The sequence below is a fragment of the Chanodichthys erythropterus genome, chromosome 11 (assembly GCF_024489055.1).
Source record: "Chanodichthys erythropterus isolate Z2021 chromosome 11, ASM2448905v1, whole genome shotgun sequence".
Classification (NCBI taxonomy): Eukaryota; Metazoa; Chordata; class Actinopteri; order Cypriniformes; family Xenocyprididae; genus Chanodichthys; species Chanodichthys erythropterus.
Genome location: NC_090231.1, coordinates 49,447,564 through 49,475,388, shown reverse-complemented (window position 1 = coordinate 49,475,388; position 27,825 = coordinate 49,447,564). Strand labels below are relative to the sequence as shown.

Genomic DNA, 27,825 nt, shown 5'->3' with positions numbered 1-27,825 from the left:
TAAGTACACTTAAGTGTCCTTCATTTAAATATTATTAACTGCTCGTACAGTTATTAAAAACTATATTTTTAAGATTTGAAGTACTCTACAAGTGCACATTCAATACAATTAATTGCACTACTTTTTTTTTCACAAGGAAGGGCACTCGAGGCTGTAGTCACTCATATTGCATGTCATTCCTAACAACGACCTTTAGATATGAATACATTAACAAAACACCACGTACACACAGGAACTCATTGCTTAAATTGAGTATTGGTCTTGGCCAAACTCTGTTAATGTTTCTCTGCTGCTAGTTTAATGGTTAAAAGTCTGAATGGCAGATCAAAGGTTCAAGGTTCAATTCAGAGTAAGTGTAATCTAGACGTAAAAGATCATAACCCGACCCTGAGGCCTTATTCTTGTCCTTGTCTCACCCTGAAGTGTTTCTAAAACACATATCCAGACAAACTCTGATAAGGCTTTACTGTTGTTTGAGGTGTGTGTGATTGGACTGAGGTCACCATGTTAGTCATGTCTGGGCATTTGCTTCTGCAGGTGGAGAGTGTTGCAATAGTTTAATCACACCACACACACACATACACACAGAGAAAGAGAGAGAGAGAGAGAGAGAGAGAGAGAGAGAGAGATGCAGTCACTTGGAGATTTCTTTAGTGTACTCAAAGGGTGTTGTCCAGCACACAGATAATCTTCAACATGTTTGTAAAATCCATGAGTGCTTCCGATAGGATTAGATGTGAGGCCTGTGTGTTACCTTGAGAAAAACAGACTTACTACCCACAATCCTCAGACTTCCTGCTTTATAATAACAGTATGATACGGTCTTCAAGGTCTGAAGGCAGAGATAGTTGCTCTCTCCCAAAACAACTGTCTGTGCCTGAATCAGGACTGTAGACCTAAAATGAAACTTTGAGGAGCCAAATTAGAAATTGCATTTTAGTTGACAAATTTCAGTATTGTAGAACAAACACTTTGTTCAGAAGTGCTTTAGTTTACTGAGAGCAGAATTTCTTTGATTAGCTTTTAACTGCAATCAAATGTTCCCTTACAACTGAATCAACCCTACAGTTAGGCCTTATATGTTAAATAATAACTAATAAAGTTTTTGAATGTTTTTAGAATGCCATTATTAATTTACACAACTTTGAGAATATGCACAGTATATTTAATTGCACATTGTCATATAAACAACAAATCAGAAGGTTTACTATGGTATTCATCACCATAATGGTTTGTTTTGAAACGGACATAACGAAGAGCGACTTGAGGTTCTTTGCTCAGAATGAGTCTGAATTAAAACTCACAAGCAAATTTGAGGCTGTCTCGTGAATCTTTTTGACTGACTTATTAGGAAAAGGAAAAAAAGTTCATTTTTTGTTAAGTCGTTTTTTTGGCAAATCGGGCATCACAGCTCTCGAGATGTTTGTCACACTTACATATGGATGCACACAATTTTTTCCCAACTGATGCCCACAGTGACTTTACATTTAAATTAGTCTCATATTTATTGTAACATTTGTGACGATTTTTTATTCTTAAATTGCTAGTATTAAATCCCTTAGAAAAAAATTAAGTAAACTTAAGTACAGTTCAATACTGTATTGAACTGTACTTATTGGGACTAAATTGGCCCACTTTTTAGTTTATAAAAGTATGCTTGTAAGTGTACTGTTTCACTATTTATTTGTACTGAATTAGCCACATTTTAGCTAACAAATGTATACTTGTACGTGTACTATTTCAATACTTATAGGTACTAAATTGGGCTGTTTTTTAGTTTACAAAAGTATACTTGTAAGGTTACATTTAGACTGTCGGTCCAAATCAGATTTTTGTGCATAACCGATTGAAATCTGATCAGATTTAGCAAATCTGAATGGCCAAAACCTATACAAATAATCAGATTTGGACCGACAGTGTGAACATAGCCGAAGTGTACTACCTCTACACTTATTGGTACTAAACTGGCTCACTTTTTAGTTGACAAAAGTATTAAAATGTACATAAAGTGTAACAGTAAACTTTGATTACACTAGTTTGCAACATTAAGTTCTTTAAGTGAACAAAGTTCAAAAATAGTCAACTATTAGTATGAAGTTAAGTATACTACTAAACTCTAAAAAAAAAAAAAAAAAAAAAAAAATGCTGGGTTAAAACAGCCCAAGTTGGGTTGAAAATGGACAAACCAGAGCAATTGGGTTGTTCTGACCCAGCGGTTGGGTTAATTGTTTGCCCAACCTGCGGGGTAGTTTAATTTAACTCGACTATTGTTTAAACCACTGTATTCCTTGCTTAAAATGAACCCAAAGTATGTTGGATGTATTAATATGTATGAATAATTAAACAAACATTTATTAAATTGCTAATTAATAAATGTTTATCCTTTGATTATTATTGTTGCCTCTAGTAATTTAATTTCCAACCTATTTTGGGTTAATTTTAAGCCAGCCATATAGTCGTTTTTAAACAACAGTTGGGTTAAATAAAACATTTAACCCAACCACTGGGTTAAAACAACCCATTAGCTGGATTTTCCCATTTTCATTCAAAATTGGGTTGTTTTTAACCAAGCATTTTAGAGTGTAGATTTCCACTTTTGAATGTACTTGCTTTTCTATAAAGAATAAAACTCTTATATAATAATAATTTCCCTGAATTCAGTTTGCTATCTTGGTCTAAGCAACCAGCTCTCTAGGTTTTGGTACAGAGATTGTATGTCAGTAGCAGAGATGTCTGTTAGTAGCTGGCTAAACTTTATCCTTATTTAACTGTTTGCTGTAATGAGACACACCTGCGTAACACACACCAGATGAGTTTAATCTGTGCGTGTGTGAGAGTAAGATCAGTTTCAACCCTTTGTTACGGGGCACCAGCAGCCAGATCGAGTTCCGCTCAGTTCAACTCTTCATTAAATTCAAGAGAGAGCGAGAAAGCATTGAAAGATGGACGGAGTGAGCGAATGTGTACCTGTGATGTTAATTGTTTTCCAATGGTTAATTAATGTCAGCAATCTCCTGGAAGATTCAGATGTTTTACACCTGCAGCGTTCACACATGGCTCTCATTTACACCTGCTTGAGAGAGAGACAGATAGAAAGATAGAGAGACAGGCAACAGAACGTGCTCTTGTCTTGTTCATTGTTTGTTGATGTTTGTGGTGTGAGTGATTGAATGAGTTTAATTGAGCCACAGCATCTGCTCACACTGGAGACCACGAGTCTCTCTCGTTCTCGTCTCATGAAAGTGGAGCTCGTTTCTCAGATCTCACAGCACCTCAATGGAGTCTCCATGGAGTTTCCATAGAGATGGGTTTTGTTTCAATTCAATTAGCCTAGATCTTTTAAACAAGGATCAGATCACCTTAACGAGATTAACGCCCACTCTTTCCCCTCACACACACACACAGGAAAGACAAATCACACTTATAAATTGCTTGTAAGTTTCATAAATAATTACAAAGAAACAGCAAGTAACACATTGAATTAAATGTGACATTTTCAAGTAGAAAGACTGAAATAGTATTTGTGTGTGTGTGTGTGTAAAAGGTACTGCAATTTTATTTACAGGTTCAAAAACATTTAGCTTTATTTCAGTTTTAGTAATTTTAGTACTTCAACTTTTACAAAAATCTGAAATGTGACATTGGCAACTAATTGAAATATGTTTGTTTTCCATTTGATATTTATACTTTATTTAAATTGCCAATAACTATTTTTCATAAACTCTTAACAACACTGGTCCATACAGTGGAAGTCAGTAGTCACAAAAACTTGACTTACAAACACTCCTCTTCAAAATATTTTCAAAATTCTCATTTTTGGGTGAACTATAACCCTTTAAGATATTTCTTTACTCCTGCTGTATATAAACAAATAACTTTTTAAAATATATATATATATTTTTATTCTGGTATGATTGAGATCTCATGAGGATTGAAGGAGAAATAACTTGTTCATAAGGACACACAGTCAGAGCAGCTTGAGTGGATGATAAAGCTGTTGGATGGCCTGTGTCGTTTCTCATACTAAAGAGATTATATTTGCATGGCAAATCAACCTGAGAGACCGACTGTGTCTTTGGCAGGTGTTGTGTGTGTATGTGTATGTATGTGTGTGTGGGGGCAGTTAGACCCACACCATGTGAGATAATAAACCTCAAACCATCTCATTCATTTGAAACGGCATGGAAAAGTGACTTCCCTGCCCAATTTGTTCTTACCGCATTGGATTTAATTACCAACATTTCAGTGCTAGGATGTTGTGGTTTTGGCACATTGCCATGTGGTTGCTAGGGTCTCTTGTAAAAAAAAAAAAAAAAATTGTAATGTACGTCAAATCTTAAGTAAATTAAAAAAAAAATGCACTTGCAGATAATATAATATTAATAAAATAAAAGTGTACTCCTAACTACATTTACATTTACTTAAAATGAACAAAGTACATTTTAAATGTTTTAATAATTTTGGTTAACCTTTTAACAAGTGCTATTATTTATGTGTTGGCTAACATACTAAAGCATAAGTAAAGTACTTGATTATAATTTTAACTGTAGTGTGTATTTTAAGTTAATCTGCATTATTACAAATGTGTAATTACAAATATATTTCAATACATGACACATCAATAGAAATGACATTAAAATATAGTTTACCTTAAATATACATTCGGCAGTACACTTTAACCATATTTCAAATAAAATAGAAGTACTTATGAAATTACTTAAGTGCATCTTTATTTCAACTGGGAAATGCTACTTAAAGGGGTCATAAACTGAGAAATCAAATTTTCCTTGATCTTTTGACTTGTAAGATTGTACTATAAAAACCTCCTGTAAGTTTCAGAACTCAAAACTTCCTTGTTAGTCCAAAAACAGTTTTCGGATTTTGTGCGACAAAAGACTGCCTCTGCAGAAGTAACTCCTACCTACTTCTACATCATCACATATTTTGGCTCCGCCCACTGGTGCATAAGTGAGATAAGAAGGACAGATTAAAAATAACATTACCTTCAAAAGGATCCTATAGGAAAGTGATTATTTATTTTCAAGGTGCCATCGAACATTTTTTTACAAGATGTAATATAAGTCCTAGGTGTCCCCTGAATGTGTCTGTGAAGTTTCAGCTCAAAATACCCCATAGATTTTTTTAAATAATTTTTTTAACTGCCTATTTTGGGGCATCATTAACTATGCACCGATTCAGGCTGCGGCCCCTTTAATTCCAGATCCAGACGTTAATACTGGCTGCCCTTGTGTAATGCCTTGAACATGAGCTGGCATATGCAAATATTGGGGGCGTACATATTAATGATCCCGACTGTTACATAACAGAGACTCACTGTATGTCATTTCCATGTACTGAACTCTTGTTATTCAACTATGCCAAGGTAAATTCAATTTTTCATTCGATGGCACCTTTCAGCTATATGTAAATGTCTTGGTAGAGCATTATTTGTTTGTTCGGTACATTTCATTGTGGATTCTTTGGTAAATCAATCACAATCTCTTATTGACATTGTATTTGCACTGTTAGTTATGATGAAAGCATTCGTGAGAGGGCAAAAATTGAGTTGCAATGACGAAATAATTTTATTCATGCTCTCAAGAGACATGCTCTGTTATCGGCTACAACCTTTCATGTCACGGGAATAGATCTAAATATAATGCTATAATCAACACTTTTCAAGATTAGTTAATCTCGACAACTGTAGTAGTAAAAACACTGTAAAAGTTTTACATATGCAAAGATGTTAGCCAATCACAACAGTGGGCGTTTTAAATTGCATTTGATATAAATTTGAACTATTTTTATTTGAACTTTTTCCTATTTTAACATGCAATTAAGTGTCCATCAACATTACATTCAGCTTGCACTTAAGTACATTCTGTTAAAGTGTATTTTTTCTTTTGAAAAGTATGCTAAAGTACATCTTTTCACAAAAAAAGAAAAAAAAAAAAAGAAAAGTATTCTGAGTTCAATAAGTCCACCAATGCACAGCTATACTTATATCTTTCTTTAAACATTAAACAGGGATAGGAGTAGTTGTTTTAACAGATTATAAATTATGCAGCTTTAACGCATCTTTCGAAATGTCATATTTGATGCAAATGTTTTGAAATGCATTGCAGAAGTGTTGACTCTAGATAATGAGTCATTTGAGCTATTTTCTTCCAACTTGGAAATGTTAGTGAATGTTAGATCACTGACCCGTTCGTCTCTGAAAAGCTAAATGCATTCACCTCGAAAGACTTAGACTTAAAATGAACATAAAGGTTACCTTATGATTTTGTACAAAATGTCGACATAGAAACTGAGAGTTAAATATGAGCGGTTTTATGGTGTTGAACAGTCTCTGTTTAACCAAACTCTAAGTGACGCTTTGCTCTCTGAACCTTAGCGTTCGCTGTTTAGCATAGAGTGGAAATACAGTACCATGGCTGGTTGTTAACATGTCTCGTAAAATAATATTACCCTGCTAGTACACACACATCTGTAACTCTGGTACGTAGTGACGTGTTCGGGCCACGGGTTTAATGAGCTGCCAACATCAGCAGGAACGAGGTAGGATTGGGCTTGATTAGGTTTCTGGGTGGAGGTTGAGAACGGCACTCTGGGTACATTTTAATTGGGTTGATTTTACTCCAGCAGTTCAGAAAAGTTGAGAAAATCGTTCTTATTGCACTTCCTCAAATCTTTTAAAAGTATAGTTCACCTAAAACTGAATTGTTATTCACTCTCATGCGCTACAAACCTGTATGACTTTCATTTGTGGAACACAAAAGGAGGAATTTTTTTAGAATTTTTGAGCTGTTCTTTTTAATTTAATAAAAGCTAATGGTGATTTATATTGCCCAGGAGGGCTGTATGAATTTGGGAAAAAATCGAATTGTGATTTTCTGATAAACAATGTGATTGTAAGTGTACGCACACATTATGTAAGCACAGGTGCATTCTAAAAGTTGTAACTTCTTCTTGAGTCTCTCCATCAGTGTCCGACTCCAGTTTGAACAATGTAAGGCTGAACACCATTGATGACATTCATCATTTTGGCTGCGTGAGATTGTCCAGTTTTGTTGTTGAGACCCGAAGCGCGAGCTGTTGAAGTTCCGTCCTCTTTTGGAAAGCGGCCGGGAGCAGGGGCTCATTTGCATTTAAAGGGACACACACAAAACGGCGTGTTTTTGCTCACACCCAAATTTTACACGCTATAATAAATGATCTGTGGTGTATTTTGAGCTGAAACTTCACAGACACATTCTGGGGACACCAAAGACTTATATTACATCTTGTGAAAAGGGGCATAATACAGTAGGTGCCCTTTTAAAGCGATCCAAACTCAGATCAGCCTAAATCGCACTAAGTCATATTGCGATTTCAGTTTTATTTTGTTTAGTCATGGTGGTGCTTCATGATCCACTATTTTGTTCGCCTGCCCAAGATTTTTGGGAGAGCAAAGGTTGATGGGTTTCTTACCCGCTGTTTTCGTCTCTTTTGGTCCACCAACATCAGTTCGATCACTATTCCATAGATGTATTACTTGGCACAAGGACAAAGTTTTGCATAATGTATGCATGACTGTCATCAATTTTTGAAAAACGGCCCTGGCCATTTCAAATTTTAGCATAAACATGCGCACACACATCTCTCCAGAGATCCGACTGAGAGAAAAGTTGTTTATAAGTTTATGAGCATTTCTGCATGTCTTATTATGCATCTGCCGTGCGTAAGCCCAAGCAGGATGGAGGGTTTATACGCTGTTGCCCGTCTCTCTTCTCACTCTGAAGCTATGCGATTTACAATCTTCCCATAGATGAAAAGATGAAAATATTACTCAATAAAAAGTCTCTGTGAAGAGGGAGCCGCATTGAGCCACGGATCGCTTTGAATTTGAATGGAGGAGAAGTTATTCAGGCAGAGGGCTGCATTCCCTACAGACCATCAAAGGACAGACGGAGAGAGAGAGCGAGTGAGAGAGGAGAGATAAGAGAGAAAGAAATGGAATAAGAGATATGGTGCTTTTCTGTTAGTGTGTGTATGTGTGTTTGTTTGTGGATATATGCAGGTAAAATAACTCCTTCTGAAGTGCGCCTCTTCTCTTTGTACTATTATCTATTGCCTTTTCTGAGTCTTGGATTCTTCAAGACCAACTTCGTTTCCATGACTTCCAGAATTTTTCACGCCATGTTAACTCTGATTGGCTGTATTTTGACATGGACCAATAACAGATCTTGTCATACTTTATACCATGTCTAGACTGGAAGCGAATGGCGCGCAACTATGCAACAAATCCAGAGCGATCCCATTGTAATCCATACAGTCGGCTTGTATGTCAACAATGAGAGCAATCTAATTAAAGGGTTAGTTCACCCAAAAATGAAAATTCTGTCATTTATTGCTTACCGTCATGCCGTTCCACACCTATAAGACCTTCATTAATCTTTGGAACACAAATTAAGATATTTTAGTTGAAATCCGATAGCTCCGTGAGGCCTGCATAGGGAGCAATGACACTTCCTCTCTCAAGATCCATTAATGTACTAAAAACATACTTAAATCAGTTCATGTGAGTACAGTGGTTCAATATCAATATTATAAAGTGACGAGAATATTTTTGGTGCGCCAAAAAAACAAAATAACGACTTATTTAGTGATGGGTGATATCAAAACAATGTTTCAGGAAGCTTCGAAGCATAATGAATCAGCGTATCGAATCATGATTCGGATCGCATGTCAAACCACCAAACTGCTGAAATCACGTGACGCTCCGAACTGCTGATTCGACATGCTGATTCATTATGCTCCAATGCTTCCTGAAGCAGTGTTTTGAAATCGGCCATCACTAAATAAGTTATTTTGTTTTTTTTTGACACACCAAAAATATTCTCGTCACTTTATAATATTAATATTGAACCACTGTACTCACATGAAGTCACATTGTACAAAGCGATCAGTGTACAATTCTGTGAGATATAAACTTTGTGGGGAAAAAGTTATAAGTGAAAGTTGCAATTCCCCTTTTTGTATTATTCCATGATGGAAACAAGCTTCCATAATTGTCTTACTTCAGTTGTTGTTTGTAGATTATTGTAGGGTATTTCTCAGTTTAACCAACATGTTCTCCAACCAATATGCCTATATAGGTCGTTTGACACTTCCTTGAAATACGACCCATAGGAGCGTTTGCTAAAGTTGCGCTCTGACAACAGGACACTTTCATTTTGATGCATTGTTCCTTTTTATCTGCGTCATATATTGGGTTTCATGTAGCTCAATTGGCAGAGCATTGCAATATACAACAACATGCAATCATATGATCATGGAATCGTGGGTTCGATCCCAGGGAACGCATGTGCTCATAAAGTGTATATGCACTATAAACCACTAGGGGTAGTTTTAGAGGTGGATGTAGTCATTAATAAAAAATACGTTTTGCTATATGGAAATGCCAAATGGTGTAAAAAGTCCACACAATGGGTCTCATTCATGAAACATTCGTAAATATACGAGTAAATATGTGAGTGATTTGCGCGTAAACAGACTTTCCCGAAAACTCTCCTCCTGATTCACAAATACTTTGTAAACGTCAGAAGTGATAGTGAAATGTGTGTGTGTTAATGAATTCCAATCAGTCGTAAATGGGACGCGCGTGCACGTTCATTCTCAATGACCATAAATCCCGCCCATTAAATCCGACTGACAACTATATATGGGCATCATATTATGACACCAAATGAAGGATTTTGGCCATTTTATAGGAAACAAGTTCCATAGTTTGCCCAGCCCTATTGAAATCAATTCATTATTTGATTAAAGTGCTCCGTTTGCAGATGCTATAGGTGCGTTCACGCGGCCTCGTAATTCCTGCAGTTACAAGATTCTAGCTTGTAAAAAACGTTCACGTCCTCGTAGAGTTCGTAATTACAGTTTGTAAGCTAGGAGTTTTCTGAAAGCTCCCACATGTAACATGTGGCCACTATACCACCTGACTGCTGTAGATTGATAGTGGTGCCATGGAAACGCATAATTTCCAGTCCAAGGACCAAAAAGGACGTGAACAGCTCCGAATATAACGTCATTTCAAGATAGCGGTAACATTAAATACAAGGTGACATAAACGCAGCTTATTACTGGCTCTCACAACAAAAGTAAAAAGAAAAAACTTATGTAATTACTATATATAATATTTTTTCAAAATGCTGTAAATATGTACCTTATTAAGGTGAATTAAAATGCAGCTTTATTAATGAGCAAAACGTTCGGATGTTAAACGCACTATTTACGCGTGACTGGGAGCAGGTGTAGATTTCTTTCGTACCAACTAACATTTGGAAAATACAAACCTTTTAATGAATCCAAAAAATTTACGCCAGAACCACTTTATACACGATTTACACAAAAATTCGTTCTGCTCTTGTTTCATGAATGAGACCCATTGCATTTAAATGAACACGCATTTTGATTGGTAAGGACAGTCATACGTCATTTCATGACGACAGACGTAACACGGCACTGTAAATATTTTTACGCCAGCTAGAGGGCGCATGACTTTAAAACATAAGTATTGGTCGTAATAAGGTGCTTGAAAAATGACATATACGTTCTTTTTTCTTTTTTTTTGGAGGACAGTCTGGTTTAACACATGCTGCTTGAATTTAAAGGTGAAGCATGCTATTTCTGTACCAAATGGAAATATAAAAGTTGACTGTTTCTAAACTAGTTAGTTTGAGACTATTCACTGAAAATGTTTAATTTCCATTATTAATTTGATGCATTTGCAGCTAGAAAGCATCTCATTGGCTCTTGAATATACAGAACAATAGACAATGCTCTCCTTCATTATGAATTTCACTCCCTCTCTCCTTTCTTTCTCTCTCTGTCACTGTGATTAATGGCTGTACTTTCCTCAGTCGTTGTCCACAGAATATTTTTCCCTTTAGATGGAATCACAATGGTTGAAAATCATTGCACAGCAGCACAGTGGAAATCTCACTTCATGATATCATCAGTTCAAAGAATTGACTTTATCTCATTGCCGCATAATTCTGAGTAACTTCCTGGAAGTATGTGTGTGTTAATTTGTGCCCAATCCCCAAACCAAATGCACAGCACTCTCTAATTATTTTATCTAAAAAAAAAATAAATAAATAAAAAAAGATATTATTTTACTTATTAATGAGTTAATAGGCATGTGCCTTAACAAGTAAAGTAATAACATGTATTTGCAAATTATTAGCTAATGAATAATTAAAACAGACAAGGGGAAGATAAAATGCATGGCCTTGACTGTGGTAATTAACATATTAATTTACACTATTAGTTAATATGGTTACACTTTATTTAAGGTGTCTTTGTTACACTGTAATTATACATTTAAGTACTGAGTAATATTTAAGTAATTACATGTACTTACTATGGCTAGGTTTAGGGTTTGGTTTAGGGTTAGTTGCATGTAATTATTCATAATTTATATTTTAACATGTAACATATGTAACTGACACTGTGACAAAGTGTTACCATTAATTCTATATGTTGTTAAGGAATTAATACATGATGACATATTTAATCCATTATTTAATCTATTAATCACACTGTAAAAAAAGTTTGTTTGTTTAACTTACAAAAGCAAGTTACCTGGTTGCCTTAAAATTCAGTTCATTAAAATTAAAAAAAATAAATAAAAATGAGTTAATACAATGAAGGCGATTGATTTAATCAATGGAAACTCAAAATATTATGTTATCTGAACCACATTAAACATTAATTAAAGTTGATTTGACAACAGATAAATCATGAAAATATATAAATATTTTTTTACAGTGCAGATTAGTTGCTGATGCAGTAATCATTCATAAATGGTTTAGTCCATGAGTCATACATTAACTCATAATGTATGAATTAATGCTTATTAGTGCACCCATATAGTAAATTGTTACCAAGGTAATTTACATATTTGTAAAACAATGAATACAGAAATAAATCAAAACCCACATTAAATCTAATACTGGCCAAATGTATTTTCTTAATACGTGTTGCTGTTCTTATTGCACACGATTCATCATTACATGTTGTTACAGTATAAAAAAGATATGTGTCTTGGTAATCTTTCATCAAAATATGATTACTTGCTCTCCCTCTGAAACAAATTTCCTTTCTGCGGATGTAGGGAAAGGTTAACCAGTGGCCAAATATCAATTTAAGCACTATTTTAGGCTACTGTTGTAAGTGCAATGCAGTGTTTCTGAAAACTTGCCATGACATAATGGCAGTCTGGCATGAAATGCACACTTTTCTCAATTTGTGAAATCAAGTCCCACCCTACATTTTCTTCTTGTTAATCATCCTGTTTAACTATGAAATGCATCATGATCTGGAAATAAAAATGGGTTGCAATTGCTGTTTCATGTTGACTTAAAAAAGCAACAAATAATAGTTATACTTAGTTAATTACATAAGTTTAATTAGATCATTCCGATTGCTGCTCTGATGTGTGTGTGTGTGTGTGTGTGTGTGTGTGTGTGTGTGTGTGTGTGTGTGTGTGTGTGTGTGTGTGTGTGTGTGTGTGTGTGTGTGTGTGTGTGTGTGTGAATATGATCTTAAAATGAGTGAAGTTTTAATGGAATTGCCTTTCTTGTGGAGACCAACAACATTATCATTATCAAATAACATTATCAAAAACAATCCAACCTCCAATTAGCATAAATGCTGTGAACACACACAAACCTGACACACACACGCACAGAAAGAAAATCATGCAAAATAATATGTTGTTGTTGCTCTAGCTGCATGTTATAACAGAGAGAAATCTGAGTCACTCACACCCCGCGAGTTTGCAAATGGTTTTCAGCAAGTTTTGTTTTGATTTCTTTACTGGAGAAATTTGGTTATTCTGCCTTACTTTGTGCATCCTACATTCAAACACACTCCTACATTCTTCTTTTCTTTCCTTCTTTCCTTCTTTCTTTCTTTCTTTCTTTCTTTCTTTCTTTCTTTCTTTCTTTCTTTCTTTCTTTCTTTCTTTCTTTCTTTTTCTTTCTTTCTTTCTTTCTTTCTTTCAATTTTGTATTTTAACACTTTTATTTACTTACATTTTATATTTTAAATTTTGTATTTCAACACTTATTTATTTCAGCTTTGAGTTTTAGATTTAATAAATACATTTTACAGTAATAGCACAGTCCACAACACTGTATAAATGGTAGCAATGTACTAAAAGCCATTTGGTACTAAAATCCACACATCACATCCTAGCAACCATAGCGACAGACTATAAACCATACAGAACACCTTAGGAACTGCATAGCAACACCCTAGCAACCATCCAAAAAACCACAGTAACCATAATTATGCAGCAATTTACTAAAATCCACTCAACACAGCTTAGCAGCCACTTAGAACACCCTAGCAACCATAGCAACAGAGTATAAACAATGCAGAACACCTTAGGAACTACCTAGCAACACACTAGCAACCATCCAGAAAACCACAGTAACCATAACAATGTAGAAATTTACTAAAATCCACTCAGCACACCTTAGCAGCCACATAGAACACCATAGCAACAGACTATAAACAATGCAGAACACCTTAGGAACTACAAAGCAACACAGTAGCAACCATTTAAAAAACCCACAGTAACAATTACATTGTAGCAATTTATTAAAATCAACTCAGCACACCTTAGCAGCCACTTAGAACACCCTAGCAACCATAGCAACAGAGTATAAACAATGCAGAACACCTTAGGAACTACAAAGCAACACAGTAGCAACCATTTAAAAAACCCACAGTAACAATTACATTGTAGCAATTTATTAAAATCAACTCAGCACACCTTAGCAGCCACTTAGAACACCCTAGCAACCATAGCAACAGAGTATAAACAATGCAGAACACCTTAGGAACTACCTAGCAACACACTAGCAACCATCCAGAAAATCACAGTAACCATAACAATGTAGAAATTTACTAAAATCCACTCAACACAGCTTAGCAGCCACTTAGAACATCCTAGCAACCATAGCAACAGACTATAAACAATGCAGAACACCTTACAAACTACATAGCAACACCCTAGCAACCATTCAGAAAACCACAGTAACCATAACAATGTAACAATTTACTAAAATCCACTCAGCACACCTTAGCAGCCAATTAGAACACTATAGCAACAGACTATAAACAATGCAAAACACCTTAGGAACTACATAGCAACACCCTAGCAACCATCCATAAAACCACAGTAACCATAACAATGTAGCAATTTACTAAAATCCACTCAGCACACCTTAGCAGCCACTTAGAACACCCTAACAACCATAGCAACAGAGTATAAACAATGCAGAACACCTTAGGAACTACATAGCAAAACACTAGCAACCATCCAGAAAATCACAGTAACCATAACAATGTATAAATTTACTAAAATCCACTCAACACAGCTTAGCAGCCACTTAGAACATCCTAGCAACCATAGCAACAGACTATAAACAATGCAGAACACCTTACAAACTACATAGCAACACCCTAGCAACCATTCAGAAAACCACAGTAACCATAACAATGTAACAATTTACTAAGATCCACCCAGCACACCTTAGCAGCCAATTAGAACACTATAGCAACAGACTATAAACAATGCAAAACACCTTAGGAACTACATAGCAACACCCTAGCAACCATCCATAAAACCACAGTAACCATAACAATGTAGAAATTTACTAAAATCCACTTCAAAACACCTTATGAACCACACAGCAACACCCTGGGAACCACCCACAGGCAGGCACAATGCATTTTCCTTAGAAAATGTGAAAAATCTTTCTTTCATTCAAAAGAATGACTTTTTTGATTGAATCTTCTCTAATGAATCTGCCTCCTGTTGAAACTGAAAGGAAAACTGATTGATACACACACACACACACACACACTGCGCACACAATGGATTGTGTTGTACTTTGATCTCTGTGCACTTATTTGGACAAAAGACACCTGCTGAGGGACTGAAAGACAAATCCATGTAGTTTTACAGTTCTACACACACACTGTTGATCTGGGTGTAGTTTGTCTAGCTGCATTCCTCCCGCTGAGGGGACAATATGGTCCTCCACGTGGGGCGTCTGATTGGCCACTGGGTCCTTCAATCACTGCCAGCATCCAATCGTGCGAACTCTGATCATGTGATGCGGAATCAGCTGCTGTTCATTCTTCAACACACCTCTCTACCTCCATCTGTTCATCTTGTCTCTGTGGCTGCAGCCCAGAGCTCATTCTGTTGTTTGGTGTGTGTACGAATCATATGAAGGTAGGGTGGAGAGTTTATTGCTCAATCTGTCCGTCGGGACAAGGTGATATTGCTTTGGCCCCCCGAGGACAAAAATCTGGTCTGGGAAAGATGGGTGTTGGGATGAAGGACAATAAACGTCCACCACTGCGAGGGTTAAATGTCAGGGTCAGTGGGTTATACGATGGCATGTGACCCCTAATGACTGTCCAAAATAACCGATTCACTAAAATGAATCAGACTTTTCAGTGCTACTTGAGAGAAACAATTTAGGAGAGTATGTTTTTTGCATCAGATTACTCAACTGTAAAGCTGTGATATTAAACCTATGAAGCCTACTGTGTCATATTCGAAACAAAATGATAGTATGACACAGGTTCTACACTGGTCATGACAAAACGACCTTTGCAAATCCATTTGTTCTTCATGTCAGAAGTAGTGTGAGCATTTGAAGGTATGTCAGAAATAAAACGGGCTTCAGTTTACTGTAGGGAATTTATCCAGTGTAGACGGTATCACTGATTATAATGGATTCGATTTGCTTTCGCGTCGCATTACACTGCATCTGGTGCAGACGTGGTGTGGCAATATGACAGTACTTTTTAATGCTTCTAAATTCTCATCATGGTCAAAACTTTGTGACTGTCATCAGATTGATATTTTTATATTTTTTAGCAAGTAAAATGCCTTTTAGTATAATTGTAAAAACATCTACCTTCAGGTCATGGTGTTTTTTTTCCCCAGTGTCTTTTTAAAAAAAATTACATATCATCTTAATAAGACATATTACTGGCAGATATAGAGTGACAACTGATATTTATATGCATTTAAGTAGTCTGCTCTACTGTTATAAAGATCTCATTGATTTACATTACAAACATTACATCAGTATTTCATCTTACTATTTGCCCATTTAAATATCAGCATCTGCACTATATTTTTGCTCAATTTGGGCCTCTGAGGCATTGTCGACACTAATACATTTTTTTTTTTTTTGAAAACGCGCTTTTTCTCTCCGTTTTGGCCTTCCAACCACACTGAGATGTGTTTTTGTCCTGCAAAAACTGAGCTTTTTGAAAACACTCTCCAAAGTGGATAAATTTTAAAATGGTGTTGTCGTGTTGTAGTGTGGACTGTGAAAACTGAGGTATTTGAAAACGATGATGCAAGTTTAATCATGTGACGCACACTGAACCGATAGATACAGTGGGTATACGGAAAGTATTCAGACCCCCTTAAATTTTTCACTGTTTGTTATATTGCAGCCATTTGCTAAAATCATTTAAGTTCATTTTTCCCCCCTCATTAATACACAGCACCCCATATTGACAGAAAAACTTTTTTGACATTTTTGCAGATTTATTAAAAAAGCAAAAGCAAAAGCAAAACTGAAATATCACATGGTCCTAAGTATTCAGACCCTTTGCTGTGACACTCCTATATTTAACTCAGGTGCTGTCCATTTCTTCTGATCATCTTTGAGATGGTTCTACACCTTCATTTGAGTCCAGCTGTGTTTGATTATACCAATTGGACTTGATTAGGAAAGCCACACACCTGTCTATATAAGACCTTACAGCTCACAGTGCATGTCAGAGCAAATGAGAATCATGAGGTCAAAGGAACTGCCTGAAGAGCTCAGAGACAGAATTGTGGCAAGGCACAGATCTGGCCAAGGTTAATATGGGGTGCTGTGTGTACATTAATGAGGAAAAAAAAAATGAAAATATTTTATTCTTAAATGATTTTAGCAAATGGCTGCAATATAACAAAGAGTGAGAAATTTAAGGGGGTCTGAATACTTTCCGTACCCTCTGTATGTATGTTTTATACCGCTATTTATATGTGCTATTCACTTCCACACAGTTGCTAAAATGCTACTTTGCACACTCTTCATATAACAGATGACAGAAAATGTACTCGCGTTGCTGTCCTGCGGAAAAACATGAGAGCAGTTGCGTTTTAGACTGAACATATAATGGTGACTGAGTGCAACCTGGATGCATCAGTGAGTGGTAAGATATTTTGCTAAATAAAATGATCCTGCCAGAAGAATTGCATGAGAACTTTATTATGTCTGTTCCATCTGTATCATCTCAGTGAGCTTTAATGAGGTTTTACACATGCACAGTAAGGTGAATTTAGCATTTTCCATTTCCATTTTTTTAGCATTTAGATGTTTCAGTGTGGATGAGAAACTTTTGGAAAATGCTTAAACTCCCCCTGGAGTATGAGCTCCATATTCACACTATGAGCCATAAAAGCCTGATGTATCAAATATGATACTCAAAACATGACGCTCCTATGACATCTGGCCAAGCTACACTTCTAGTTGGAAAAGTATCTTGTTACTGAAAAAGCTGTGCTTTTATGAAAATAGCTGAACTACTGTCAGACTACTAAAAAATGTACTTTAGTTGTTTATGCCTTCTGTGGCTGGACTTTTCAACTGCGCCTGGGCCAGATAGCTGGAGAAAAAATTTTTACAGAGTAATTATTCGATTTGAGCACTTTTTATTGCAAGTAACTTGCTAACATGAAAAATAAACACCGTTAACACTGTGATTATCAACACTAAAACATAAGTGTTATTAAGGGTTATTATAGTTTGGCAAGGTTCAGAAAAGGTCTGGCTGGAAGGCACAAACATGATTTCATGCCAAATAACAAACAGGGTTTTAAAACTTGACTGTAATACAAAAACATAATGATAATTTTATCATTTCAGGGATGTTGCTTACAAAGTAGGAAAATTGCACATATTTGAGCTGAAAAACAAGTAGAATACAATATGAATCATACACTACTGTTCAAGACTTTGGGGCCTCTTCTGCTCACCAAGGCTGCATTTATTTATAAAATAAAAACAATAATGTTCTTACAATTTTAAAATAGCTGTTTTATATTATAACATATAATGTAAGATGCATTTTTATTTGTGTGATGCAAAGCTGAATTTTCCAAGTGGTACTCACTGCAGAGTCTCTTTTGATCAATTAAATGCATCCTTGTTGAATAAATGTATTAATTTCTTTAAAAAACTTTGAACATTAGTTTAGCTTGACTTTATAAATGTACATTTTTACATATTTTAACTATTTTTAACAATTCTGAAACAATTCTGTCAAATATTTTATTTTATAATTTTTTTTTTTAATTCATCCAACCACTTCCAATGCAGATGGAAGCTGCGTATTTCCCTTCAAAAACTGACCAGTTGGAAGCATTTACAAAGGCAGAAAGTTACACAAACATCGTATTCAACCCTGATGCCTTAACATCCCTATAAACTGCTTGAGAAGTATGTTTCGGACACAGCCTGCAAGGGAACTGCATCCAAAACCAGACAAATTACCATCACTGATTGCTCAGAGTGCACACGCACACGCACATTCTCTCTCTCTCTCTCTCTCTCTCTCTCTCTCTCTCTCTCTCACACACGCACACACACACAGGCTGAATGACTCAGACTACACCAATTAGCCACTGCACTGATATTTTCAGAGGGTGTAATTATGGAATGAGACCCAGTCGACAGTGGACATTTTGAACGCTCAAGACAAATATTAACATACACACATTTGCCCTATATACAGCTACCTCTACATACTATAACCGAACACTTACAGAAATGTTATGCATTTTTACTATTAATAAAATTAAAATGTTTTTATTTTAATCTTATTTATCTCACTTCTAGTTACCAGTTTGTCCACAGAGTATTAAGCTCCTGCTCCTTGACATGATTAACACAAGGCATGTGTTAAAGCTTACTGTGAGTGTGTGTGCGAACCCTGATTTGAATGGCAGTGTGTGTCTAGAGGAATTGTTTTGACTTTTCATCCACAATGGAAAATCATGCAAAGTGAGGCAACAACACAATCAGATGTGTGTGTCTACTGTGTATTCTTGAGTAATGTCAAGCTTTCATTAGTTTTGTATCTCTAGATGGACAAAATTTGCATTTCCTCAATGAATCATTAGTGCATACAGCAGCTCTTTATATAATCCAACTTTATATAAAGTATAATAAATTTATAAAGTATGCCCAAATGTATCTTCATATACAGTATACTCATGTAAAGCAGTGTTGGGGGTAACGCATTACAAGTAACTTAAGTTACATAATCAGATTACTTTTTTCTAAATAACTTGTAAATTAACGCATTACTTTTAAATGTACAACTTTTTTTTAAAATACGGTTAATACATTGATCTCAGTTTATTAACCATTGTCTTTGCTGCTGACTTTTCGATGATCCAATTTGATCATACCAAGCAGCAAAAATGACTTTAGATAAACATCACATTTGTGTTTCTTTCTTTGTTTTTTTCTTTTTATTGCTAAAGTAAGAGTTGAACTTTCTTATCCTGCGTCCTATTCTTCTGCATCTTTTGCATTTCCTTCAGCCTAAGGCTTATTCATTCCACTTTTAGCATGAAAGGGCCTTTATATTTGCCAAAACTAGATTTTTTTTTATTTTTTGTATTTATTTATTTTTTGTTATTAAATTAAGAAACCCATGTAAGAAACATGTAGGAAACAATAATGCAAAAGTAGCTTAAATTATTTTCCCTAAGAAGTAGCTAAGAAATGCAATTAGTTATTTTTTAGGCAATATTGTAATGCATAACTTTTAAAAGTAGCTTTCCTCAACGCTGACGTTAGATAGATAATACATAGCAATTGCTTGATTGCTTGTATTGTCGCAAAACTATATTATCACCCAGCTCTAATCTGCTAAATGCAACAGGCATGGAAAGGGAAGGAGTAGCTTTAGTTTTAGGTAAATTTTAGGCTTTTGATTCTATGTAAATGAAGTGCTGCTTTTGCGTATTTAATGGCGCTCTGTGCATGTTATTTGCTGATGAGTGCTAATTTTTTACTTTTCTGCAGAACACGTTTTTGCATGTGCACAACTCAATTCAAACCAAACCAAAACTGTTTGGTTACCAACGTTATTTGAAATATATTCAAAATATCTTTTTTTGTGTGTTCAGAAAGAAAGTCATAAAGATCAGTAAATGATGACAACTGTCCCTTTAATGCTTAGGCTTAGTGGTGTTCAAATCACTGTAGGTGATAACTAACCTGCTTGAGGAATATCAGTGGTGCGCTGCCTTTGAAACATTGTAAGGATTGAGAGGTATTCAGGTTATTCAGTGCGGTGGAAGCATTACATTCAACTCCCATCAGATAACGTTTGGGTTGCAGGATTGTGTTTCTCAGTGTGTGTTTGTGTGAGTGAAGATCATCCTAATGAAAGCTTATGTCGCTCCACACGGCTCACTATTAGAGGAAACCAACACACCCTGATCGTTATCATGATATGTACTCTGTCCTACATACACACAAACACACACATAGATATTCAGATAACACATATTTAAATATGTATGGGTGAGGAAAAAGAAAACTCAATAAATTGTGCCATTTATTGAGTTTATGATTGCCTAACTACATCACGAGAGCTCTGAGGATGAGTGTTATTTTGAGTGGTAGCATGTTGGCTTTTAACAAGCAGCATACAGTCTGCTCCACTTTGTGGCTTCTTCTGTCCAAGAACCGCTCACTTTCCTTACGTGAAATGCTGTTTCCCTGACAACAAAGCATAAGTGACCAAAAACGTGACCATGTTATGAGGGTGAGTAAATTCCTTAAACCAGTGTTACAGTTTTCTATAAAATTTCAAATGAGCTTTTATTTTTAGATTTTCAGTTTTCATTTAGTTTAAGTTTAGTCATTTTGTTATGTGAAAAATTCTGAAGTGGTTTTGTTAAAATATTAGTTAAGAAAAAAAAAAAAACTTTCTTTCAAGAAAAGAAGATTTGTCCCCCTTCGGTTGAAATCGCCCCGAGAGTCTTCAGTACCTTTCGAAGTACAAACTTTTTTGTTGAGAATGGTAAAAACAATATGAAACCATCATAAATACAAAACAAACTGGCATGTGTGTTTAACACACTCTAAAAAAATGCTGGGTTAAAAACAACCCAAGTTGGGTTGAAAATGGACAAACCCAGCAATTGGGTTGTTTTAACCCATCGGTAGGGTTAAATGTTTGCCCAACCTGCTGGGTAGTTTTATTTAACTCAACTATTGTTAAAAATGACTGTATTGCTTAATTAAAATTAACCCAAAGTATGTTGGAAATGAACATTTATTCATGTTCAATGAATAATTATTAAACAATAAACATTTATTAAATTGCTTATTAATAAATTTATATTAATAAACTATTAAATTTAAAAATTAAAATATTAAAGCTTATTAATAAACATTCACCTTTTGTCTATTATTGTTGCCTCTAATTGCATCTGGTTTTTAATTTCCCAACTATTTTGGGTTAATTTTAAGCTAGCCATATAGCAATTTTTAAATAATAGTTGGTTTAAATAAAACTACCCAGCAGGTTGGGCAAACATTTAACCCAACCGCTGGGTTAAAACAACCCAATCGCTGGGTTTGTCCATTTTCAACCCAACTTGGGTTGTTTTTAACCCAGCATTTTTTGGAGTGTACAGTAAAGCTATTGTTAACTGACATTAAAACTGTTAAAAAATATTTTTTGGTAGTTGAAATAAAGCTGAAATAAAATAAAACATTAATTTTTGATGTTAAAAAATCGATTTATTTTTATTTTGCTACATTTAAAAAAAAATGCTGGGTTAAAAGCAATTTAATAAATGTTTATTGTTTAATTATTATTCATTAAACTTATACACAATACACTTTTAAACAATACTTTGAACATTTAGCCCAACTGCTGGGTTTAAACAACCTAACTGCTGGGTTTGTCCATTTTCAACCTAACTTGGGTTTTTTTAACCCAGCATTTTTTAGAGTGTACCAAGACAACATTTAAGTTGAAGCACTAAAAATAAACAATATAAAACAATTAATCAAAGCTAAAGAGATTTATTTATTATTATTATTATTATTTTTTTTTTTTTTATGACAAAAACGCATACACTCTAAAATAATGCTGTTAAAAACAACCCAAGTTGGGTTGAAAATGGACAAACCCAGCGGTTGGGTTAAATGTTTGCCCAGCCTTCTGGGTAGTTTTATTTAACTCAACTGTTTAAAAAAATATTTTGCTTAAAATGATTGCTTGCTTAAAATGAACCCAAGTATGTTGGAAATTAAAGTCCCCTTGTAGTCAATAATGTAATCCCTTAAAACTCATCTTTGATCACCAAAATTACATATTTAAACATTTTTTTTTCCTGTGAAAAAAATTGCCTTAAAATAGCTTGAATGTAACTCTACACCCTTGCCTCATTTAATATACACGGATCTATGAATATGACAACTAGCCCCGCCTCCACTCACTCGCACAAGCTCAGACGAGATCCACTAGATTGAAGTAAACGCTGCACAACGGTATCACTTTTTACAATGTCGGACACATAACAGTAATTAATATGATTAGCTAGTAATTAACGTAATTAGCATTTTGCTTGACTATGTTATCAAACAGCTAATAATGTGTTGCTAATGTTACACAAACCATGTTCACATATTCATGAGTTAGACAGCTGTCTTCTAACAATCAGTATCCGTAGAAACACTTTGAACAACTCAGAATGTCAGTGAAGAAAGTCATTATAACATCGTAATATACATCATCTACCTGATTTTTCATATCAACAGAAAAATACACCGGATAACCTTCTTTTGAGACTCCCTTGCGTGGTCAGTTAATGATAAGCTAAAGCCCGCCGGCATGTTGATGTGATTGGATACAAGGTTGTTTGTGACATCAGAATCACTAGTGATTTCAATCCGCGGGTTTGTGACTGTCTTTAGATCACTTTAGCACTTTTAAAGAGAAAATACTCAGCAATGGTGTTGACTGATGAATTTGCACATGTTAAAAGCATGTTAAAAACACCAGATAGACATATAAACAACATTAAAAACTTGATTTTCACCACAGGGGGACTTTAACATTTAACACTGGGTTTTAAAAAGCTTTTTCCATTGCTTTTTATTAGACATTTTTATTTGTCACTGATTCAACAAATCTGAGTCCTGGAAACCGCATACCAGCCCGGCAGTCTGAATGTAAGTATTGATTCCAGTGGCATGTTTGTGTGCAATGTGAGTGTACCATAGGCGAACTCATACCTCCTCTGGCTCAAGCTGTAGTTGAAAATCTGACACAGTCACAAAAGCTACACATGAATTAGGAGTTCAGTTGTGTGTGTGAGTGTGTGTTTAATGGAGCTGTTGCATATGCCAAGAGGTCGTATTCAGAGCAGTCATTTCTCTCTGCAGAGTTTGTTTGCATCTGTGAGTGTTTGAGCATATGTTAACACTGGCAAGTGTGCGACCTTAAAATGTTTCCTGTGGTAATTTTAATTTGAAGTAGATCCAAAACTAGTTTGAGTTAATGAGTGTATTTCTGGCCTAATACCTTCCCCAGATTTGCGTCGATCCTCAAAGGGAGGAAATTTCATTTGGTTGAACGTGGAGATTTTGTTTTGGAGAAGGAGAGAGAGCGAGCGAGTACGCGCAAGTGGGAATGAATTAGTTTGGTAAAATCGCAAGAGAGGTGTAACAGCACGTGATAATTTCTGAAAACTCTCACCCTCATTTATAGATGTAGCGAAACACATTTTCCTCAAATCCCACAGCCACAGCTGACGATGTGCTGCCACTTGTTTGTGTGTGCATGCGTGTCATGTTTTTCACGTACTGTATGTGACTTCACAACTCCCTCTGTCACATATGCACATGATAATGGTGTGGTATTCAGACCTGTTTCTCTATGGAAGTGCATGGCAGTTGTGGTTCAGTCGGCGAGCAACAAGCCCAATGCACTCGCTGACGACAGGGAATCATGGTTCAAAAAAGCCCAGCGATTGCGCTGACACTGGGGATTCAGCCCTCGTCTGCTCCTCTGCTTCTCCCAGGATGCCTTCTCTGCTCTGATTGGCTGATTCCTCTATCACATTCTGCACACATCACTTAGATGCGCACACACAGCGACTTTTTTTACACACACACACACACACACACACACACACACACACACACACACACACACACACACACACACACACACACACACACACACACACACACACACACACACACACACACACACACACACACACACACACACACACAAAAAACAGCCAGACAGTTTATTCAGCATCATGCATGAAAGCGAAATCACACATTGTAAAGGAACAGTTTGTTCCAAAAAAAATCAAATTCTCATGTTGTTCCAAACACATATGACTTGGAAAACAGCGAACACAGCATTTTAAATGTGTCATGCTAGTGTTTCCCAGACAACAAAAGCATGAGGAGACCAAAAACATGACCATGTTATGAGGGTGAGTAAATGATGGGAGGATTTTCATTTCTGTGGTGAACTCTGGAAATGAAAGGTCTTTTCTTCGCTATAAATATCGTAGTGAAACGGCTTCTGGAACAAGAATAGGGTGGGATTCAATTTTGTCCATGGGAAACTGATTGGATGGCTGTGGTTTGCTATTTGTCAATCTCGTGTTTGAAAGGTTGTCCCGCCCTCGTGCCAGTAAACATGTCTTCACAGTGAAGAGATGTCGCTGCAAGAGGGAGGGGGAAGTAATTTTAATTAAAGATACACATGGATTTAAAAAGATAAATAAATAATGATGTGCACATATAATTCATTTATAATAAATACTGCAACATTCCATCCATTTTGATTTCACAGTGACTTTAAACCAGTGTTATTGTAGTATTATACTGTATATACTGTATATTACTTGAAATTAGCTTTTATTTTAAAATTTTCAGCTTTCATTTTAAATTTAAAGGAGACCTATTATGCCCCTTTTCACAAGATGTGTCCCCAGAATGTGTCTCTAAAGTTTCAGCTCAAAATACCCAACAGATCATTTATTATACCATGTTGTAAATGCCCATTTTTGAGTTGAAGCAAAAGCATGCTGTTTGAAGTTTATTAAAGTGAAAGCAGCGTAATATGCAGCACCTACTGCTGTTAACATGTAGAAAAAGAAAATTGAATATCTTGATCGAATATCTTTAGTAGCATCAATAAGAATAGAATACATTTCTTGAATGTTGCTGTTTTATATAATATATAATGTGACCTGATCCAGCAAAATGAGTCACAGTGACCCAAATTTCAAAATTGAGATTTTGGTATCAATGGAAAGAAGAGACAATAAGTTTTAAAATTATATCCTAGTCAAAGTCATACCTTGAATGGTTTTAAAGATATACCCATTTTAATTATGGTCGTCTGCCCTCTTTTTCAAATTGAAAACCTGAGAAAATCGCTTTTAAAGTTTTTTGCCCGTTTTTTTGTTGATATCTTTCAAAATCCATTGCATTTAAAGGGATAAACTATTTATTTTACAGCTTAATTTGACCAAAGACATTTATATATATATATATATATATATATATATATATATATAAATGCTATTAAACCAGACTGAAGCTCAAATTATTTTAAAGTAATTATTTGAATTAACCCTTTAAGACCTGAAGGCTTTTTTAGAGTTCTTTTTTTTTTTTTTTTTCCCTGAGCGACACACAAAAGTAAAGACTCATAACTCCAAAACTTTAGCAAGGAGAGTCAAAAGGTAGGTATAATTTGATACAAAACATTTTAAATTTTAAGAAAATATAAATTACATTACATTTGGACATTTTCTTGCCGAGAAACAGCTGATAAAAGACAAAAAATATATATAATTTTTTTAAAATATTTTTTCTTTTTTTATTTGACATGGAATAACTCAGGAACACAATAAGATCGCTAAAAAATTCTTTTTTGGTGATGCACTCCTATATGTGAGCTGCATCTGGTTCAAATTTCGTGGTGATAGCATAAAGAATAGTTTGAAAAATTGTTGTTAATTTTTCCGCAGCCAGGTGGCGCCAACGGGCGGTAAACTCCGGTTTAGAGGCACTTCTCAGCACTCGTTAGGAGTTTTTCAATATGTTTCGATGCATTAAAAAGATGAGATTCTAAGCTTTAAAATGGTATCTATTATGTGTTATTCCACGTTGGAAAACGAACATGGATGGGTCCGGGAACATTGGATACACACTGCATCCCGGAGAGATGAGAGACATGTTTTTAGCCAAGTATGTTAAATCATTTCGTGAGTAATATCTTGTGATCAACGCAATATATTATATTGATTTTGGATTCATTTTAATCTTGAGAATCTGCTTTAAATATTGATGTGCCATTTTTATGATCTGTGCATTTTTCATGAAGTTATGAGCACGTGAAATATACATACTTGTATTCAGTTAGCTGCTGTGCTATTTTTGTTGTAAATGCATATTACTCTGACTCATTAGAGGGTGAAAACAACACAACAGAAGCATGTTGGAGGCTTGATATGAAAGTTTAAAGTCTCTGGTTTTGTATGCAAAAAGAATTTTTGTGCTACCTATATGGATTCAATTTTTATTGGCTTTTAAAGAGAGACACGCAAATGGGAGTTTTATTTTATAAGGCGCGCTAGTCTGACAGGAGGATGGCTGGACCGATCGCGTGCCTGTCAGTCGAAACGGGGCTTCCCATTGATAAAAATCAGCGTTTTAGGTCAGTGTGTTTACATTTCTAAGCTGTTTGATTGGTTCTATACAACGTGTAACACCATATTTGTAGAGCAGAGATAATGACGTTTCAGGGGATACCGGGAAATGCTCATAAGTGACGAGAGGAGTTGAGTTGAAGTTCATTTCCAGCTAATTTAGTAAACCATGTCAAATTTAATAGCCATTTAAATACCTTTACTCGATTATCTGGACTACGAAACTTTGGGAGATTGTTTTTGAAAGTCTGTTCTTTGAAATTAGCTAAAAAAATCGATTTTTTCATTGTTTTTCCACGTTATCGGCCCATATCTTGAAATAGAACGTTGCGACTTCCGACTCATTTCGCCAGATCGGGTCACACACATATATATATAATATATTAATATATATATATATATATATATATATATATATATATATATATATATATATATATATATATATATATATTAATATATATATATATATATATATATATATATATATATATATATATATTAATTTCAATGAATGGAAACAATTTTTAAATAGCACTATAAACTCTTCAGATGTTAGCAAGTAAGCTGAACAGTCTTTCTTTGGTTCATATCTGTCATGGTAGTCTGTTGTCCAGTAGAAACTGTGCTGGTTTTGCCCAGTCTGAAGTGCTTTGGAGATGTCAGGCCTGAAGAATCTGTAAACATCAGCACCTATTCATATCCAGTGCAGCGAGCCGAGTGCTCCGGCATACCACAGGATCTTTTGTCAGCCAGATCCCGAGAGCCACGAAAACAACGGGATTCCAAAGGAAGGAAAGGAGTGAGAGAGAGACAGAGAGTGAGGTGTTGAAAAGCTTGTTTGTAACCAGGGTTTATCTGACGTTATGTGGCTCGCAAAACACTTCCCCGTGGCTTTAAATCTGTAAAAGGGTTGATGTTTGTTCTGCATCTGCTAGATATAGGCTTTATATGGGTTATGCCTGTTA

At 35.3% G+C, this 27,825-nt stretch overlaps 1 protein-coding gene across 14 annotated transcripts in view; it reads left to right on the top strand.

Annotated features, from left to right (window-relative positions):
• The window catches only part of LOC137030018 (adhesion G protein-coupled receptor L3-like), a 433,419-nt gene that overhangs the window by 58,921 nt on the left and 346,673 nt on the right, over positions 1–27,825 (top strand). The window contains exons 1-2 of one of the 14 annotated variants that reach the window (XM_067399936.1): positions 20,846–20,922; positions 23,276–23,345. The exons of the other annotated variants lie outside the window; for them this stretch is intronic. The gene's annotated coding sequence lies outside the window, so the exon portion shown is untranslated. Of the gene's footprint in view, positions 1–20,845; positions 20,923–23,275; positions 23,346–27,825 lie in introns of those variants that run through there. 14 annotated transcript variants of the gene reach the window in all.